Here is a 20,735-nt window from a genome sequence, read left to right as displayed (position 1 = left end):
TATTCTCATCAGTCTGTGTTAAGATGCTCTTAACATTGATGATACTCGTGTTCACGAGCTTCTGCCGGTCATTCGCATTCGCATAGCAGCAAAATAAATTGCCCGGTGAATCTTGATACGCTGGCCAGTGCTCCGAAGTCACTAGTCGAACGAGACACTCTCGTGTGAAATTTGTGTTAATTGAAAGCACCGCGTATATTCGTTGCATCGTTTGGTACACGCTGCTCGGAACCGAGCCATGGTAAATACATTGTAGTTTCCCTTCGGTCCGATACTCTCTCGATATTTTTGTCCACTTATTGGAAAACTGTTAATATTATACCTACGTTAAATATCGAATTTTTCAGCGTAACTTTCCGCGCGTCTTCCGCCCACGGAATCACCATTTCAATTTTAATCGCCAAACGAAATTACTCTCGTCGGATAATCTCGGTCCTCTCCTCTTCGTCATATCGTCGTAATCGCAGTCGTGGTCGTCCTTGTCGTTGTCGTCGTCGTCGTCGTCGTCGTCGTCGTCGTCGTGGTCGTCGTCGTTTCCAACAAGGGAGACGATCGAACTTGCAAATTGCCAGCAAAAAATATACACGCCTCTAGATTGAAATTTTCCCCTGTTCTTGAGAGAAAACGAAATAAGTACAAGGACGGGGCGATATTATTGGAACGTCGCACATTATATCGCAACGTTTCCAATCGCATTGGCGTAGACGGTACTTTTATGGTTTTTTAATTCCTCTCATCCCGTGGGGCTTTTTATTCTTATTTTCCGGTCGCTAAGCCGGGATCTTAGAGTGGGAGGACGACGAGGAGCCCTTACTGCTCTTCGATATCTTTTCCTTTCTTTCTCTCTCTCTCTCTCTCTCTCTCTATCTATCTATCTATCTATCTCTCTTTCTCTCGCTCCCTCTTTCTTTCTCTGTTCGCCTGTTCGATTCTCGGCTTCTTCTTTTCCTCGGATTTCGAATCGAGCTCATGGGCTCTCTCCGGTCGCACAGGGTGGCAGTGGGTCGTGGTCGACGAGCCTTCGCGACCTCGCTGCCACGGTTTTAACCCGACCGTGCGTGCGTTTCTTTCGATTCCAGTCAACCCCTCTCGATTTCGATGCGTCTACCTGTGGACCGTGCTCGATTCTTGCCCCTTTTTTTTGCTCCTTTTGCGATATCCTCGGCTGTTTCAGTCACGGGAGTAAATCCTCTACGATCAAACGATACCCTCCCTCTCTGCCCTCTGCACCAGCTCGAAGATTCCGTGGAACAAAAAACAGGATAGCCTTCGAGCTTGAGAAAATTTCCGGCTCTTTCTCTTTCTTTACGAAGAAACTGGATTTCGAGCTGACGTCGAGTCGCAGAAAGAAGGCAGGCTCCTCGTCCCTTTTCAACCTCGCGACTGCGACCGACTTTCGACTTTCGAAGCTTTTCTCTTTCTCGTCGCGTTACGTTTAAAGGGATAGAGTAATTCGGCTACCGACAAAAGTGAAATTGCTCGACCAGAACTACGCTTTAATGTCTGCTGTCGAGACTGGCTGGTGGTAACTGGAATCGTCTGTGAGTCCACGCGCCTCTATGGTAATCTATATTGATCAACGTCAGCTCGGTATCGTTTGCATTCGTTAATTATAATTAACTAATTAATTAATTAAAGTAAAGCAGCGAAAAAAGAATTAGAGTAGCCTGTAGAAATTGGTAGGAGAACAAAGGAAAAGATTGCGTAGGTGGCAAAGTATCAGGATGGCAATTATATTTGCTAAAGAATTTGATAGGAATCGTGATTTCGTTCCCAGAGTCGAAATCACCGGCGCAAAATCGAGCAACGGTGCTTCTTACTTTCGCACGATAGATCGCTAAGAAAATGTAAAAAAATGCAAAAAACTTGGTGTATCGACCGCGGGAAAATGGGAAATTAAAAAGCTGCACACCGGACTATCGTTCCTTTTACTTGCCCGGTTAGGAAGCTAACGGAAGTTTTTCTACTCGTTATTGTATGCGTGTATGTGTGTCCTGTTGCGTTTGTTCACGTGCGTGTTGCGTATAAGTAACGGTGAAGTTGTAACACGTCCTCTTATCGTAATAGATTTATCGATTCGGCGTTTACATGCCGTTCAGTTTTTGCGCTACATGGGAACGTTAACTTGTCGTTGAATTTACTGTCGGTCGGCAGGCTAGACCGTTAAGCAAACTTCAATTTGTTCTATGTGTTATAATTACAATCGGTAAGTATAAACGACGGCATGCGTGTTCTGTAATTACGTTGATGCGGCTAATTCGCACACTAAACCTATATGTCCCGTACGCATCCTCCTCCAGTTAATTACCTCGAGAAACCTCGTTAACAAATCGGTTCTTACTTTTCCTCCATCGCTAGTACTATACCTGTTTCTCCCTTTTCTCTTTTTTCTTTCTCTTTTTTCTTTTTTCCTTTTTTTATCGTAGTCGGGTCATTTTGAGAACTTGTTATTTCCACTAACGAGTGTAATTATTTTCTAGTATTTCATTTTGACGCTAGAATTACCAGAGTTCTTTGAACAACCAACTCGTAATTTTTCGTTGAAATTTTCCAGATTTATGTTTGTTTCCGTTTATTCAATTTTTCACATCTATCTCAACTTCTCTCGTGCTCTTACGTTTCAGCTTTGTCGGTAGTTTTATAGCGCGCCAATCTTTCATAAAAATTTTACAAATTAGGCTGTATGAAGTTTTAGCGACTCGAGTAATTCTCAATTTCCTACTACAAACATTTTAATTTGTACCTTGGTAGGTACGAACTAGCGTTAAAGAAAATCGTCTGACAAAGTGTTTGAACCATAAAAAGGGCGTATAATTACTCGTAAGAAGAATACAAAAAGAAAGGGTATTTTTAATCGCGTTTATAATATATCAGTGGGTGGTTATAAACGGTTTTTGAATTACGGTTTTTATCCGATTTGAAATTCACCGAGCTCTCGGGAATCCTCGTGAACGTTGAAACGCGTAAGTGTGTTTTTTGCACGGATGATAGCCGGTGGAGAAGCAGCGCGAAAATTGTCATACTCTCTCAGTGTGCACTTAATGAGCTTGAAAAGTATTTACGTGCCTAGCTCGACCCTCTCGTTAACGCGTTGTCGTTGCCGAGCAAATTTGCCAACTCGTCTGATCGTTAATGCGCTGCAAGACGCGCGTTACAGGTAATATCCGTTATTTTAGCGGACACAGTAAAATTTCGAGAAACACTGGCAAGATTTTTTCCCCGTGCAAACGATAGACAAAAACCTAGGGAACAACGTCGCGATTATAAGAAACTTGACGGCAATCGATAAAAGGCTCTAGCGGGAATCCTAAAGTTAGAACCGTATATTAGGGTCATTTATGTCTGAACTACTTTTTCACATGTTTAATACGCTTAAAGATCCGTGAAACTTTAGGAACTATCCTTCGATTTTCTATTACAAATTACAGCAGCAATTTCCAAAGAATTGCAAATTTTTCCGTAGCTATAACTCGATTACAAAGATACCATTTCAATTATCTAGGAATGTAAGGTTACCTGGTAGATTTCGCCATGGGAAAGCTACAGTCATTTTTTCTCAACTACATTCTTACATATTTAATGTGCTACCACGAATCTTTCGAAACTTTCCTTCGGACCTATATTACAAACTACACCGTCACGGTTTCCAAGGAATCGCAGAATTTTCGTACGTGCCGCACGATTCCGCACAAACAGCCTTCTAATCCTAAATTCATCGTTGAAGTAGTTTGGTCGATCTGCTTGTCGAAAAACAGGCATCTAGAATCGCATAGCGCTGCATCGGGGTCAGCCGCGTCTAAACCGTTTACAACGCGAACTAGTGCTCAATTTCACTTGGCCGTAGTAGGGATAAAGGAAGCAAAAGGAAGGCGAGATACGGATACAGTTTTAAGCGTAAAGCTGGTCCGGTTGGCGAAACACGCGTCGTTAAGAAGGGATGCGGAGGCGAGGCTCGGTGGGAGAAGTGGCCGAAGAGAAGAGGTAGAACGAAGTAACCCGAGCGAAGTGTGATCGTGCAGAAGAGAGCACGGTAGCCGTGCACGGTACGAGATCCGTCCAGTTAGGACAGGTCATGTCACGGCACGCTCGACGATTCATGCCCCTTTTGGCGGAGTTACCGCGCACTTTTCAAGTGGATCCTGCCCGTAGCCGTCGAACGACCGGCTCGCTGCTCTATCTCGAAAAAAAAAAAAAAAAAGAAAGAAACTCAAGAGTCCATGGACAGAGTCGAAACTCTAACCTTTTTCTTCCCTCTTTCCATCCTCTCTTACTCGACTTTTTTCGTCTGCGCTCTCTCCCTTTTTTTTACATCTCTCCGTCTCTTTATTTCTTTATCATATCTTTTTTTTTCTTAAGGATTTTGTTTCTGTCTTTCTCTTCTTCTTCTTCTTTTTTTTTTATCTTTGTCGCGAAGGGAGCAGCAGGATCCGAGCGAAGAAACAGCGGCAGGAGGAAAAGGGGGAGGAATTCGTAAAAAGAGAGGAATGCAACGTCTGGTCGTACGTCATTCTGTCCGCGGTACGGTGGCCAACAATGCTTTCTCTCTTCTTCTCTGTGCGAGCCTCGTGGCCTCCAAGAATTTTGCCGAAGCGCTTTTGATCTCGCTCGCGCGCAAATTACGAGAATCCGTATGGAGAATTTTCAGAAATGCCGATCCGTTGGCTCGATCCACGTCAATGGAAAGAGATTAAATTTTTTTGCACGGGCTAGCAACGAAGCTTCTGCTTTTATTCTTGAAAGCGACGTTTGTTTTTCGATTCTCGGCAGCTTCGTCGAATCGCATCGCGTGTTTCAATATACGAGACACAGAGTGGCGAGCGAAACCGTAGTTCGATCCTGTAATTGGTACGCTTTACTGCCCCTAGGATAATTAGACGGTAATCGCGTATTTCTTGGTAATCGTACGATGAGTCCTGAAAGCGTGTACAGGTCGAAGGCAAAAGTTGCAGGCAGGACAAAAAGCGCGCGAGTAGAGAAGAAGAAGAGACGAGCAAAAAAAGCTGCGGGGGAAGAGGAAGAGAAAGAAAGAGAGAGAGAGAATGTCTCCAGGGCGAGATGTTCGGATAACGCATTAAACACCGTTCCTTCTGGAAAGCGATGCCGAACGGGACAAGGAGGGTAATACCCTTGCCGGTGGTATCGTTAGCACGATGTAACGCAACGAGGAACGAGGAACGAGCGGTCGTTCACGTCGTCGGTATCGTTGTTACACGGACACATAGAGGAAAGCGCGCGGCGTGTTGTGCGGAGGTGCTCGGCAAATGACAGAGGAGGGTGCAGATAGGAAGGGGAACGCGTTTGTGTATGTAACGATGTGCACATGTACACTCACATATTGTACACGTATACGTATACACGTGCGCGCGAGATGCTCGGTTCGTTTGTGGGGGAATTGTTGGTGCGCGGGGGTTGGTGCAGGAATGAAGTTGGCCGACGGGCGAGAGAAGCCTAGGAGAAGCGAGAAACGGTGCAGGGGAAGAAGGAGGAAGGGTGAATCATGGTGGGGTGCTCTCGAAAGGGTGGAGTGGGTGCGGGGTGTCTCTTTTGAGCCGCTGAACTTTGCCAAGTTCGAAACCGTCCGAGGCCGTGGCGACTCACCCTCTGACGTGCATTCGGCTTCCACCCTTCTTCTTCCTCCCCTTCTTTCGTTCTATCTCTCCCTCTCGTTCTCTATATCTCTCTTCCCCTCATGGTTTTCCCTGCATCGGCCTCTCCTTCTATCTACACAGTGTACGACTGTACTCGCCGTACACGTCTCTCTTCTCTTTCTCTGTTTTCTCTCCTCCGGCCCCCGTCTGTTTCTCCTGCCCGTCGCTGTCTCTATTCCTCCTTCTCCACTCATCCCCCTCTACCCGAAACCGCGCTTCGGCGTACCCTCTCAGCCGTCGTGGTATTATGGAAATTTTGAACCAATTCGAAAATCAATAGTCCCTGCCAGGAAGCCTCGAGGCGGCCTACGTTGCAACCACGCTCTTCCCTAGAACGTATTCAGGACCGCGGTGTGTTTCACGATAGGCCGCGTAAGCCTTCGCGTTTTCGCGTCTTACGCACTCGCACATCTACCAGGCTGCTCGCGTCGCTCCGACATTTTGGTACCGCCGCGTCCCACGGAGCAACACCTTCGCGATTTTTTTCGTGCGGCGCATTCTTTTTTACCGCGGTGCTTCGTTCGTGGCGCGTACGAAAAAATTGGAGGGAAGGAAACAAGGGAAAGGCGAAAGGTGGTTTTAGTTTCTTTCTCTCTTTCTCTCTTTCTTTCGGTCGTGGGAGAGGCGCAGAAACGGAGAATGAAGCGGGAAAAGAGAGAGGGGGTCAAAATCTTGGCAACGTTGGAGGCTTTTTCATTTGATGCGCATCGGATTCCGGGACGCTTGGAATCGCTTCGGTTCCCATGAGTCTCCGCGGCAATCCGAGTAAAGGGATAGAGGAGGGGCGTCTACGCGACTGGTGGGGAGAGCTTTTTTCGTTTTACAAACTGGTTCAATTTTTTCTCAAAAAGCGGGTGAACACCGCGGAAACCGGTTGTGTCTACGCCGACTCGGGACCCGACTAGCCGAGGAGGAGGCGTCGGAGGGGAATGGTCTTCTCTTCGGAGCTCCAGGTTCGTGTAGACTCTGCTATGTAGCCCCGTTCAACGACAGTATCCTTCTACTTAATTGAACCAACTGATCTCATTGTGTCTGCGAGCACGCTTCCATCCGAAAATCCAATTCCCCGCTCTTCCCAAAACTTTCTCCCAAATGTCTGCCGACGTCTACGCCGGAAAACCAGTAATTACTGAGATTTTTCCGAGTCTCTTGATGAACTTTCCAGCTTTCTCAAACTTTCTTACGCTCATCCTCCTTCCGTAGAATTCGTAATTATTATTTTATCATAGATGGCGATAGCGTAGCCGGGGTAATAAGTTTGTCGCAATCCTCGAATTTTTTCTATCTCGATCTCGCTTTCGTTTCGATCGAAAGGAAAGCTTTCAACGTGGCTGTTAATCCTGTTGTTCTGCTCGGATCTACGCGACTGAAAATGGATGTTACACGCGCCTCTCGCGGTCAACTTCGCTTTTTTGTAAATTTCGCAATTTCGTCGTATGGACAACGCGATTAAAAGAGACTCACAGTGGAAACGAGAACAACGGGATTAGGAAAGTCTACGGCGCGAAAGCGAAATATTTTCATATTTTCCTGAAACTCGTGAAATTTTCCAGCGATATCGAATGAAAGCGATTCGCTCGAGAACGACCCAAGGAACGCAGCAAGGGTTGAACTTACGCTTTGGTTAATGCCGTATCCTTCTTCTCACGGTGGAAACGTAATTATGATGCTTCTAAAATAGAATTCTCTTTGTTCCGTCGTAATAAAAAAAAAAAAAAGAAGAAAAAGAGAGAAAAGAAAGAAAAAGAGGCATCTGACATCATTATGATAATAGTGACAAAGCTTTAAGACGATTTGGAAAAGGCTTTTGTGCATGACACACTTCTCCCTTTCGCGAAACCTACTCTGGAGAAGCCAACGCGAAGTAGGTTTCCATTAGCAACGACGTATTATTATTTACCAGGCACGCTCTGAGAATCCAGAAGTCTCTTTTCAGTAGCGTAAGCCTCGCGTCGCGGGCCTGCGGATGTCTCCGACCAACTCTACCAAGATTTCACCGACGCGAGCCCCAGTTTACAGCCGATGCCGTTGTGTTCGACGCTTTATTTTCGTAATTGTCCCTTGGCCGATCGATTCCAATTGCCTCTCGGCGTTATTGTTGCTTACGCTCCACTCGTAGCCGTCTTTCACGAAAAATATGTTCTAAAGTCCTCTTAACCCTGATGTGCACCGACGTTTTCTTTTTTAACGAAGTATCGCGGTAACGTTGGATATTATACGTTACCCTCGCAACGTTACCTCATTGCACGGATATCTTTACAAAATTTATGCAGAAGCTTTTTGGATATTAAAACGTCGAACTTCGGTAAGCGTTTCAGTTGGCCAAGTAAGGATTAAAAAAGTTTCTGCGTTTGTATTTTTTCATTTTCTCTACCTTGCCGTCCTTTTCAGTTTCGACAAGGTCCTCGGACTCGTATTTCGAGTAAAAAACAGGGTCCGAAAGCAGTCGGGTCAAAAAAACCTTTTCCCGGCTAAAATTGCCCATTTCGAAGGTAGCGGTGTTTCGCTTTTTAAAAGGTTGCTGCTGCGTCCACTCTGTGCGTGTACCAAAGGCAGACAGAGAGAGAGAGAGAGAGAGAGAGAGAGAAAAGGCGAGAATCCGACGAACAGACGAATGGTCAGGCCAACAACGTTGCTCCGGATGAACGATATTGGTCTCGACCTTCGTACCCTTTGGAATTTATCCTCTTTAATCGATCGACATGGAATCGTTCAATTTTTAGCGTTGCTCGTTATTTTAGCCGTGACACCGTCGACTGTCGTCGGGAAATCGCATGGCAAGTCGATCGAACCGGCCAAAAATAATCAACGTTCTTTCTTGAAATCCAGGACGAATCGGACCGATTTCCACGATAGACAAAGAAAAGGTAGATATATAGAAAGGTTTTTCGGTATCGTTCGCGGCAGTCTTTGACTCGGGGGAAAGACAGCTATGAAGATCAGTGGAGTATGTCGCCTAGTAATCGTCGAGTGCACTTGACTAACGCTCGCTTTAGTGGATCTCGCTGAAGGCACGCGTTCGTGTGCGAACGTGTACACACGCGCGATTGCAAGTCCGTGTGGCTCGATGAAGCGTAACTTAATACAATATTTTTTCTCGCTTTGCATACACCACGTAACTCGTTGAAAATTCTGTGTATCCATGTGGTCTTGCTGGACACGACGACGAGTTCTTGCTTCGCTCTGTCGACTTTTTAGCAAGTCGAAAACCGCATCAAACTTACCTCGCCTCTTCTCCCGCAGTTGGATCTTCTATTTCGGTAGATGTTATTGAAACACGGATAGCTTTTTAAATTGATTTTAGTATTCTTTGCTATTGGCTTGGTAACTAAATGATAGGTCGATATCGTCTAATGACAAAATCCGCGATCACTTAGTTGCCAACCCAATATCTTCTTACGAACGGAGCGTTCAAAAAGCATAGGGGAAGGCGGGTGGCAAATGTTTAAAGCGGAAACGCGAAGAAGAGGCGAGGAGAAGAGAGCAGCATGGTTAAACGAAACGATCGCGTGGATGCGTGGCCCATGCTGAAAATTGCCATGGTTCGGGAAAAAATCAATTTGGCAGTGACTTCGTGGTACTCGAGGAGAACAGTTGGTCACCGTCCAATAACCGGAAGCGGTGGCAACGCTCGAAGGTAAAAGAACGTGGCGCTTATCGTGGAGAGAAAGAGAGCAAAGAAGTACCTCGTCTTTCTGCGTTCGCGATTAGCGTCGTCGTATCTCATCGATTATCGCCCCCCCCCCCCTCTCCTATCTCACGCGTTGGATAGCAACTTATCCCAGCAATATTTTGTCTTCGCATTGGATAAAGCGATAACGACGTGTGATGTAACTGGGAGCCCGGATACGTTGAGAAATAAGCGGAAATGATCTCGTTCCCATGGGAACTTGCAGCGATACTTACCACGGGGAACGAACAAATTAAAAACGTGTTTTCGTCGAGATATTGATTTTTAGCCGGATCAAAGGCAAAAACAAAGCGAGAAAAAGAGACCAGCACAAGTCGTGCGCTGTATCTTTCACAAAATTGTTCCGTACGTTGAAAAACATTGCTCGCTATAATATCAAAATATCGAAGATATCGTGCAACCGTTGCTTGTCTTAATATTTTTAAGAGATTTATATTTCTCTACCTAACGGTACCGTGTTTTTCGCTCTCAAGTATTTCGTATCGAAACACTATGCTCTGCCACGTTTTTCTTCTACCGTCTTCGAATCGACTCGATGGTTTCTCCGTTTCTTCGGAATTTGAAGTACACGCGGTTCCGGTTTATGAAATTTCTCTATACAGATAGACGGTGCCCTAGTTAACTTCAAGCAGCGAGCTTCGATCAATTCAATCAACGACAGACATATTCGCGTCGTAATATATTTATCGAACACGGTATTTTCCTCGTCGTCTAACGTAAAATGGAAAAGTTTGCTGCAAAAATCATCCCCTCTACGGATCCCATAATACCAGAGAAGAACCACTTGTAGCTTCAACGCGTGTTACTTCGTGTCTTGTAACTCGGATCTTCCAACGAAGATGTAACGTTTAAAAACCACACGTACGATAAGCGTATCGTTGGTAAGAGAAATATTGATATTCGCAATGGTTTAACATCGTGAAGCGCATTGTGCGATCAGCAAAGAGAATCGGGGCTGCCCTAGAACGGAAGAAATCCGACCGAGAGCCGTTCCACGAGCTTCTGGATTGTTCTTTTCGTTCGTTTCACACGCCAGCGTCTTCCCGTCTTCTATTTTCTCTTCGGCTTCGCCTTCGTTCCTTCCAGTAAACGCGTCTTTCTCTTATCTGCTGACAAATTGCTCTCGCTCTTATCTTCGCATTTCTTCCCCCTCTCCGCTACGAATCAATGGACGAATCTCTTTCCTTTCTCGTTTTCGTTACTTCCGTGGTCGAGAAATTTCCACGGGCACGCGTAAGATTTTCTGAAAAATCGTGTCGTCTCGGAACGGCCGGCCGAAGTTCTACACGAAAGGTTATCAATGCGGTTACGTATTTCTTCGGAGCGGCGGAGAGCCGCACGATAAGGCCTACTTGTAAAATTCCAATCCTTTCGAAAATACACAAACGGGTCGTTATTAAACCTTGCCACGTTCTTTCAGACATTTTCGCTACAGTCGTACTTGCCTATCGCTGACAAAAAAACGAGATAATCGTGGCCGATACGCACGATTTTTCGTTCCAATATCTCGCCGCAGATTTCGTTGAAACATATATCAGACTAGCTGAGAGTAGCTTTCTGTTCGTCGAGACAAGAGCGTGATTCAAACGTTTCTTAGAAGAATTAAGAATCGAGAAATAGATAAATAAGCGAGCAAGCAGATATACCCGATAGTTGACGCTCGTACGATGCCAATGTATCGTCGCAACGTCGTCGTAGTCTTAAAAATCGCCGTTTTCCTCCGTACGAAACAGGTAATCGCACGCAGTCAGAAAACATTCCTGCGCATTGTCCATGCTCTTATCAGGCAATGGCTCGTACGAGCCTCCGTTTTCTTCGGGTGTCTTATCATCGCCCTGTGACGCACTTACACTGCATCAACGACGCGCCCGCAAAACAATCCCCACCCAAATTCCATAAAATCACAATCGGCCACGTAACGTCGAAAGAAGGACAGAAAGTCAATGGAATACGTTTGCGTGTGGTAGAAGAGAAGCCAATGGAAGAAGCAGCCTTCGTTATCGAAACGAAATTTTAGTCAGATTAATGGAACTTTCGCCATCTGTTCTGAGTCCATCTGTTCGAAGGCGAGCTTCGATTATGCGAACGAAAAGCAAACGGTATACGGTATACGGACTGATTATCCGCCGACAATTCAGACAAGCAGAGTTCTAGCGTAATATCGAAAAATAATAAAGGGAAACAAGGGGAAGTTGGCGTATGTTTTCGACTGATGGTGCATAGGCACAGTGGCGTATCGTTTCGCGGGGCAAAGGGGAGCGGCATCGCGTCTCATCGCATCGCATCGCGTCGCATCGCATCGCATCGCATCGCACATCATATCGTATCATATCGTCTGGTTTCGTATCGTATCGTATGGTATCGCATCGTATCGTAGAAAGGTAGTGGGAGGTGGTGGTTGGCGATGGCTAGGCCGGGAGGGGACTGTGTCGGCCTAAGAAGGGGCTGCCAAGGGGAGGAAAAAGCTAAAAGGAGGAGGGATACACATCGAACGAACGGAGAAAAGGAGGCAGTGGCGGCGGCGATGGCGGCTGGTCGAGCAGGGGGTAGGCGAGACGGGGGAGTCCAGAAGAGACACAGGACGGTTCCGTGGCATTTGTAGCATTGTAGGTCGTTGCGTTTTATAACGTGACTCCTTAATTTCCGCGACTGGCGCCCGTGTCCGCGAAAATCGTCTTTGCAATCATCTCGCTTCTCGTCGTCGTCGTCGTTCTATTGTCGTCTTCGTGGTAGAGTTCGTCGTGGTGTCGTCGTCGTGTGGTATTCGTCGTGGTGTTGCACGTTGTCGTGCTTGTGTGACTCGTTGTTACGAATGCGAACCTCCTTAAGCGGCGATGAAGCGTTTACGAGAACGCGGCTGGTACCCTTAATGGATCCACAAGGCTTTTTTGCTCGAGCCTCCTTCGTTTTCCACGGTTTCTGACTCGATCGCGGACGGGACGGGACAAAGAGCAGCGCGCGTGGTCGACGCGTGGAAACGAGACTCGGTACGCGGTAATTGCATACAGTGTGTCTGTGCGTCTGTTGCTGCTGTTGTTGTTGCACCATACTTTTTTCTGCGGTTACGTGTCCGTGTCTTTGTGCGTACCTGTCGTTTTCCCACTTGTATACGTGCGTGTGCGTGTGCGTGTGTTGCGATCCTCGTTGAACTCGACTCTCGTTTCCTTGAACGTGTTCCATGCCACGCTTCGGTCGTGTCACGATGCCCACTCCAAGCGTCGCGAACGTACCTCGCGAAACGACGCACCGAGGGAAAGAAACGTCATTTTTCCAAACAAAATGCCGCGTTTTCGCTTCGCGTCTTGCAAACAGGTGGCAATTATCCGTGTTCTCTGGGTGTACGTTTGATCGTCAGTACGTTTAATTGGACACGGACAATCTCTGTCGTTGCATGCAGCGATATTCGAAAACAATTATAGACCAGTAAACGAGTAAATTATAAATCATTCGTCGGTTTTCATTAAAACGAGCACGATTTTCCGTGCCACGATCTTCGTAAATCTGTTTCGCCGCGCACATATAAATCGCCAAGTAGTTTACACGAGTTCGCAGTTCTTCCGATTGCACGGCGCATCCCGAACGTGACCAAAATGCTCTGCTCGTTCCCTTTCGCTTTTACTTCGGTGTCGTTTACTCGTCATCGTTGTTTTCGAAGATGAAAGCACAGAGGAAATCCTGGCTCGCAAGTAACTCGACCTGTTCGACTACGTGACTAGCAAGTCCTCTTTATTTTCGACTTCGCAGCGCTTTGTCAAAATTCTCGTCCCGAGATACAACTTTGCTTTACACCGTGAAAAATATTCCATGTTTTTCACACTTTTCGAGCCGGCGTAACGCGAAGTTTATTCTCAGTTACAGTTGTTCGAGCGTGTCGGTCCGATGTTGTGACTCGCATGATTAATGTGTCGCTCCTTTCACCTGCGTGTCGCCGAGTGGCGTCTAATTGCGCTAATCGCGCCATACGTCAGACGTTCGTTGCACCGATAGTCTGACCAATGACCGTTCCATCGATCGGTTTCTCATATTTCGGCGAACCGAATTTTCCTATCCAAAAGAAAATCCTTTTCATCGAGAGGATGAGACGAGAAGAGCCGTATCGAGCGCGGTTTTCTGTCGTTTCGGCAAGTTTCCCTTATCTATTCCGAGTCTGTTTTTGGTCGCACTAACGCGATCACAAACCCAAACGATCTCGCCGCGTTATGGCACGCAATTGGCGAGCGCGGAAACGACGCTACGCGCGTAATTATACTCCTCTTTGATGTTCGCATTCGGTGCACGCCAGCCGGCAGCACGATGTAGATAAAACAAAACAAAAAGGAAAAAAAAAGGAAGAATGGAAAAAAAGAGGGTGGAAAAATAGAGAGAAAAAGGGGACGGGCCAAAAGGGAAATGCGTTTGAGTTTACGCCCGTTTTTCGAAAAGACCAAGTCACCTTTTTTTTTCACCGTAGCGTGCGTAGTAAAACTCGCGGAGCTTACGCTTTTAAGTCGACTTTGCCCGTCCCCTCTCTCCCCTAGCCGGCTTTCCAGCTACGCGGAAATATCGCGTAATAAACCAAAAAGCTCGCCTTTTTTACGAATTTATCTCGCCCTGTTTTTTTTCTCTTCTCGAAAGTTTACGACCATCCCGTGGAAATTTCGTTTTTATGTAACAGGTAATTTCGAGAATTTACTTTTCCCGATGGACCAAGCCGCTTTGCGCCCTCGCGTGCTCTTCCCTTCTCTCTCTCTCTCTCCCTCCCCCCTTTTTTTCTTTCTCTTTTTTCCCCAAGCTGGAATTTTAAAACCACGACGCTTCGGTGAAACTTTTCAAAGGGGGACGCGTAGGATCTGAAGCCGGGGATGGTACCGAGCAACTTTTACTTTCCTTGACTTTTCACACCTCCCACCTTCGTACTGCGCCGTGGTCTCGATGATTTTCGAATGTTTGCCAAGCGACAAACCATTCGCGCGGGACAAATATTTTTTAGCGTGACGCTTCTCGAATCGACTTCGCGATTGAAATGGCCGATGGAAATGCTCGTTTCCAAACATACGGGGGAAAAAAAAATTCCATACACGTAGATCTAGCTGCAAATATTGTCGACACCTCGACTAGCTCGGTACCGTGGAAAACGCGCCTGGGAACGGTGATTTTCAATTTCCACGCGTTCGCGCGTTTGTTTTCGTCACGGGTTCGACGTTTCGTCACCACTTGTTGTGTCGGGACGTTGATGTTTCCGGTGGAAATCAATAGAATCCATGAAACGAGGCGATCTCCTTGCTGCGACCAGTGACTCTGCATTCGTTCAATTATCTCTCTCTTTTTCGCTTTCTCTACCTCCCTCTCTCTCTCTCTCTCTCTCTCTCTGTATATGTATACGTTCTCTTTTCCACGAAACGGGAGAAGGTTGTATGTAACGTGGCACGTGCGTGCACGAGGAAAAGCAAGCAGTGTGTATCCGCCCCCCTCGTGTGCACGAGAGAGAATCGACGAAAGAGAACGAGAGAAAATGATCTCGACGCAGCGTGCGGCGAGGTTTATCTCGAAGTGCGCGATAAAGCCACTATCGTGGGTCTCGTTGCGCGGCTCTTTGTCGCTTCCCATAAAACAAAAAAAAAAAAGAGAAAAAAAAGAAAAGAAATCGCTAGGAAAGTCGGTCAGAGCGAACCGTATTTACGAATCTGAAAATTCGTCCCGCGACGAGGAAGGAACGTTTCTGTCGTGCCTGGTCTATGGAAATTTCGTCGCCGGAACGGAAGAATAATTGTACGATCGGGTTCGTTCCAGTTGATTTCGGTTTCGTTAGGTTCGCTTTGATTCACTCTGGTTCGTTCTGCTGCAATCTGCTTCACTTTGTTTTCTCGGAGATTCTCTAATTCTCGGAGAATCGTGTTTCGAAATAGCTCACGGTGAATGGAAGATAAGTGGAATCAATTTATGGTACATGTTGGTGATAACGAAAAGCTGAGTAACCCGTTTTCCAGAAAATAAATGGAGTCGGCGGAACGTACTTGCAGGGAGGGGAATGTTCTTGTTTCGCTCGTCTTGTCTTCTCGTGCAGTAACTCGCGACCGCGGAACCGTTATGCCCAACTATCGTTGCGCGTATATGCAAGATCTTTGCAGCGTAGTGAGATGGAGGGACAAGGAAGAGGGAGGGACGGTATCGCGATAGAAAAAGCAACGTGGAAGCGAAAGATGGTACGCGAGAAGTCGATAAAAAGGGCGTCGAACCTGTCACGCTCAAGGAACGAAGCATTTTCAATAAGACCATTCGCAAATTTTCTCTACGTTCCAACGGCTTTCGTCGTCTCGCTTTTCCTCGCGAATGTGATACGAACAGCTGATAAAACGCCCTCTGTAACGATAATAAGCAGTTACGTCAGCATAGAATTCCTCGAGATCCTCTTTGACCTTTCGAAAGAACAGATTTTTATCGGAAATCCCTGCGACGCGGCGACGTCTCTCGCTGCTGCGCATACTTCGACAGTTTCGCTTTTAGATAGTCTCCACTTCTTCTTCTTCTTTTCTCTTTCCTTCGTTACCTTCTTCTTCTTTTCTTTCTTTTTTTTTTTTTAATCGAAAGAAAATAATTCCTTCGCTAACTTGCCCTACGAATTATCTTTTAGTTGTTCCACGGTTAATTGCAGTCTTGGAAGTTTCATGGCTTCCCGCCTGCCAAAGTTTCAACTTTCGCCGATTGTCGTTGGCCCGGAGCTATTCAAAAGTATCCCGGAGAGTTACTTTCAATCGTTGCTCGCAAAGTTTCCAGAAAACTTCTTCTATTTTTTTTTTTTTTTCGCTCCAAATTCAGATCCGCCATACCTTTGTCTGACGTTTAAGGTTAATTAAACCTGCTTCCTCCGCGTTGATTTATTGTTTTCAAACTTCTCGGAGGTTTTCACCGCTGCCTTTCGAGACGAATCGAAAAATTTTCCCGCCTTTGAAAGAGTCTGTCTGTTTTGTCTCTCTCTCTCTCTCTCTCTCTCGCGGGGCTACTTTGTTTCAGAAACTTTCGTGCATCTATCGTTCACGCCACGTGGAATTCTTATATTTTTTCCACTTTGACGTACGGAAAAACACATTCGTCTCTTCAATTTTTCAACGCGTTTTTTTCTCACTTCTTTATGTATGTGTGGTGTTATCTAACCGATCTTGGCATATTTTATATACATATAATAATATTTATATTCCATAATTTCTTGTTTTTGTCCATGAATGACGCCATTGTAGTTACTCGGGGGCTCGATATATGTAATAGTGTAGTACTCTCTCTCTCTCTGTGTTTTAGGAACCGAGAGCGTATATCTTCAAAATGCTCTATTTCAGTAGCTGAGAGGATAAATACGCGTCGAATTCGGGAAATTTTGAAGTTACAGAGAATTTCCTAAATATTCGAAAGAATTCGCTTGAAACGTATAAATACAGACTGGCGCAACTTACGTTATATTAAATTCAGGCGAAAAATGACTTACGATAAACATTCTAAAGGATATGGAGAATCGAACCCTGAACCTCCGAATAGAACGCAGAAATCTTGCTATCGCTGCCGGTCTCGCGTTGATTTAACGATGTTATTCCTCCATTATGTAGTTTTCACGCCGTCATATTCTTTCAATATTTTTCAAGTATTTCTACCGTTAGGATTATAAAGCTTCTAATCTTCCGTCGATCGATAACGAAACTGTATAAAAATAGTCGCGCCGCGAGACGCGGTGTACGCTGAAACGATCGCGTAGATTCGAGTCTGGTTTAGTGAGGTGCATCGAGAAATTTGGGAAACGCATGGCAGGTGAATAACCAAGTGCGCGTACGGTTCAACTGTTTTTACGATTTTCCAGTGGCCGGTGGCGTAAACGGTTCGATTACGTGAATTATAACAGTATTCTGGCCTCTCGACGAGGCCACTCGGCGCGGCTCGTTCGCCACGCAGCAATAAACGCTTCGGTCGGCGGAATAATCGAAGGAAAAAAGGGGCGGAAGAAGCTCGGTGAATTCACGAGTGGCTCATCGACCGTTTCAAAAGTTAGAGAAACGATCGCGAATTAATCTTCCGATTAATTTGTAGAGTTCGCAACCTGCGAACGAAAGAACACCGCGTCGTCGTCGTCGTCGTCGTTGTCGTTGTCGTTGTCGTTGTCGTCGTCGTGACCACACGGATTTTTCCAGCGAAAAAGAAAATAAAAGATGACCGGCTCGATGCTCGGAAAAATTCCACCACGATTCTTCCGTGTATTAGTATCGGTATCGGTTTAACGAGAACTTCGGAATTAATGCGCCGTTGATTTTAACGCGTTCTAGGAAGGAATTGAAAAGAGAAGAGGCTCGGCTACTCTCTTTGGTTCCAATCCTTCCTTTATTAATTCAGAAACCGAGTGGTTTTAGAGGAACTATAATTAAAATCGGGCTTCTCATCCCTACCATTACGCTGCGTACCACGCTCTTCTTTTAATTTCGGCTTTCCGGTTTTAATTACTTTCTTGAAAATACCTAGTAATATCAAAATTCAGTATTCCCAGTATTTCGCGAATAAAAATTTCCTACAATTATTCGTTGAACCGTAGTAGACCCGAGCCTCGTATTGGTACGAGCGCGCTTCAAACATATCGAATGTACCGTACTGTTCTAAATTCCGAACGTTCGGTTAGTTCGAGAAACGTTACGATTTTCCACTTTGCTCTAGTCGGATCATCGGTTACCAATGTTCCCTCGAATACCACGATTAAACAACTAATAATACCGGTAAATCTACCAGTTACCCGATATATATGTATATATATAGATTGCAAACTCTCGTTTCGTATAATTCGACAGTTTTACACTAAATACGATGATCGGCTGATTCGCGGATCCAATCGACCATAGGCAACAGTTTCGTTCGTTTTAATTAACAAACTTTCTCGCATAACTTTGTTAGCATCGACAATTCGTAACTCGTGTGACTCGTAAAATTTGACGAAAGATGTTTAGCTCTTTTAGTGAACACGGAACACGGAAATGGAAGAGACGCGCGAATTTTAAAACTCGATTCGCGTCCATAGACAATTCTCGTCGATGCTAAGGATACGAATCAACGTTTCGACACTTGTCGACGTTCGAATTGGTTCGAACGCTATCCACGTGTAAGTTAATTAGCAAACGACAGTCACGATTGTCGTGCTCGTCGCTGTTATCTCGGATCGTAGGAGCGACGGGTGTCCCGCCGGCGAGGGGTTAACCCGATTTCCCAATTTGATCCGGATTTCGAAAAGGTCACCGCTTGCCAGCGCTCTTCCGCGTCCCGTTGAGTCGGGCATTTTCTCAACGGCGAAAGGTACTCTAATCCGAACCGTAAACACAATAGAAAGTATCTCAGGGAATCTAGGCTACCGAGCGAGCATCGTTTTCGCGCGCCCGTGCTTCCTACGCTCCTTGTCCGTGTGTGCTATCCCCGTGTACGTAACGAGACCTGAATACCGAGCTGCCCTCCAGCCCCGACAAAAATGTTTGACATCCGGTTACCTCGTGGAGAACGGTCTTTTGACGCGCCATCGGCATTTTTTCGGCCAAGAGGGGAAAAAAGGCAAATGTAAGGTAAGACGCGGTGGTGACGGAGGAATTCGAGAGATGAAAATTAGAAAGGGGACGGAGAGAAAAGTGTAGAAAATGAGGGGCCGTTCGTAGAGGAGAGATCGAGGACGTAAAAAGACAATAGGAGAATCCAGTAGGAGGAACAGGGAGACTGGTAATACGATGAGAGATGAAAAAAAAAAGGAGTGTAGAAAGAGAGAGAGAGAGAGAGAGGGGGGAGATAAAAATATGTTGGTGTACGAAATTGAGAAGACGATGAAAGAGAGAAGGGGTCGTAATTTCGTGCAAATTCGCGCCTTGTCGATTTTTCCGCGTATTGTACCCTCAGCGTTTTCCGATACGGGGAATTTATTGATTCCCACGATCCACCGACGAGTTCCATGGTGGCTTGCTTGCCTGCGGGGAATTTTAAAACCGCAGTCGAGCGTGCAGCCTAAACTCTCTGCCTTAGATATTACCCTCCGTCCTCGATAAGATACGTTGACTAGTTTACTGACTGGAAACCGGAAGATGATGCGCGTTCCATTCAAAATTATTCCCTACTTTTTTTCGTGTTTACGCCAACAAAAAAGAAAAACGAAAGAAAGATTAGAGGATGGACTTCGTTTTGAGACGCTTCGACTGTGTAACGCGTCTTTTATAACGCGCGAAGACTGTAAGATGAAGAACGCGGCACGTCACGTTTCTATAGAAAACCAAGTTCTCTTCTTTAACGTGGTTGACGATTAAGCCGCACGGAAGCCACTTTGACAAACCTCGGAAACTACAGAACAGCGATGACGTTACAAACACAGATTTTTGTACATTCGATTATTTATTGCTAAATAATTAAACTTTATTAAACGATGGTAAATTTCAAGTTGCCTCTTGCGATGCAATAAACTGGTGAAAGTGTGTCATATTCTAATGACACGAGTGTTATTTTTCAAAAAAGTCACAAATTCCGTGCGCCCCGAAACGAAGTTCAATCGATTGTGGAAGATTCGGCAAAAATTGGCATTGAATTTTTAACACGGACACGAATCTTCATCGGAATCCGTGTCTTTTCTAATTCACGACAATCGTAGATCGGAGATTAATCTGGATTTAATTGACGAAATAAACAACGTTACACGGGACAATTGATCGCGTGTCACTTCTCCATTAGATTATAACCACATGTGACTGGACGTGGCCAGTTTTAATCAGAAATTCGCCAAATCAGCTTTCCGATTCGTTTCTAATGGAACTTCATCAGCGGCCGGCGAAGCCGATGAAAGTTAAATGTCGATATTCGACTTTCACGATTTTACAAAGTCACTCTCGATAATTATGCTAATAGATACACGCGGCTCACGTTAATCGTTTCCAGATAATGCAATGAAAACTTCTTTTTCCCGGAGTTTTCCCGGCAACTTTCTTTCCCCCGCGAAATCATCCCGCTCCTCGCATCGATCTCCCTTCGTTTCCAATCTTTTCAAACAACTGCAGAAGAAATTCAGCTGCAGTAATCTAATCTCGTTGAATTAGACATAACAGACATTATTTCCTCGTTCTGCATTCTGTTCTTCGTTACAACTTTCTAATTTAATTCCTGGAATTTTCGAAAGGAATTGCAATTTTTAAGTGCTGAATTTTTTACTCTCTGTCCTTGTTTCCACGATTTTTTTTTTTTTTTAAAGAGGATCAATCGACGACCGCTGGATTCACGGAAAAATTCGAATTTTTGCGAATGTAATTAACACGTTGCTGTATAACGTCGAGTCGCGCACGTGCCGCTTGTTTGCGATTATTATCCAACAAAAATCCTTCGATCTGTTTTTCAGAAAGTTTTTCAATTATCAATTAATATCGTTGCTGCGAGAC

At 45.4% G+C, this 20,735-nt stretch overlaps 1 protein-coding gene across 5 annotated transcripts in view; it reads left to right on the top strand.

Moving 5' to 3' along the window:
• Positions 1–20,735, top strand: part of LOC122569931 — an 81,393-nt gene that overhangs the window by 26,296 nt on the left and 34,362 nt on the right. The window contains exon 1 of one of the 5 annotated variants that reach the window (XM_043731608.1): positions 6,061–6,601. The exons of 3 other annotated variants lie outside the window; for them this stretch is intronic. The gene's annotated coding sequence lies outside the window, so the exon portion shown is untranslated. Of the gene's footprint in view, positions 1–6,060; positions 6,602–12,043; positions 12,327–20,735 lie in introns of those variants that run through there. One more of the 5 variants, XM_043731609.1, reaches the window with a different exon arrangement.

The sequence above is a fragment of the Bombus pyrosoma genome, linkage group LG8, assembly GCF_014825855.1.
Source record: "Bombus pyrosoma isolate SC7728 linkage group LG8, ASM1482585v1, whole genome shotgun sequence".
Lineage (NCBI taxonomy): Eukaryota > Metazoa > Arthropoda > Insecta > Hymenoptera > Apidae > Bombus > Bombus pyrosoma.
The sequence above is the reverse complement of the archived record's forward strand: the minus strand, read 5'-3'. Positions and strand labels throughout refer to the sequence as shown.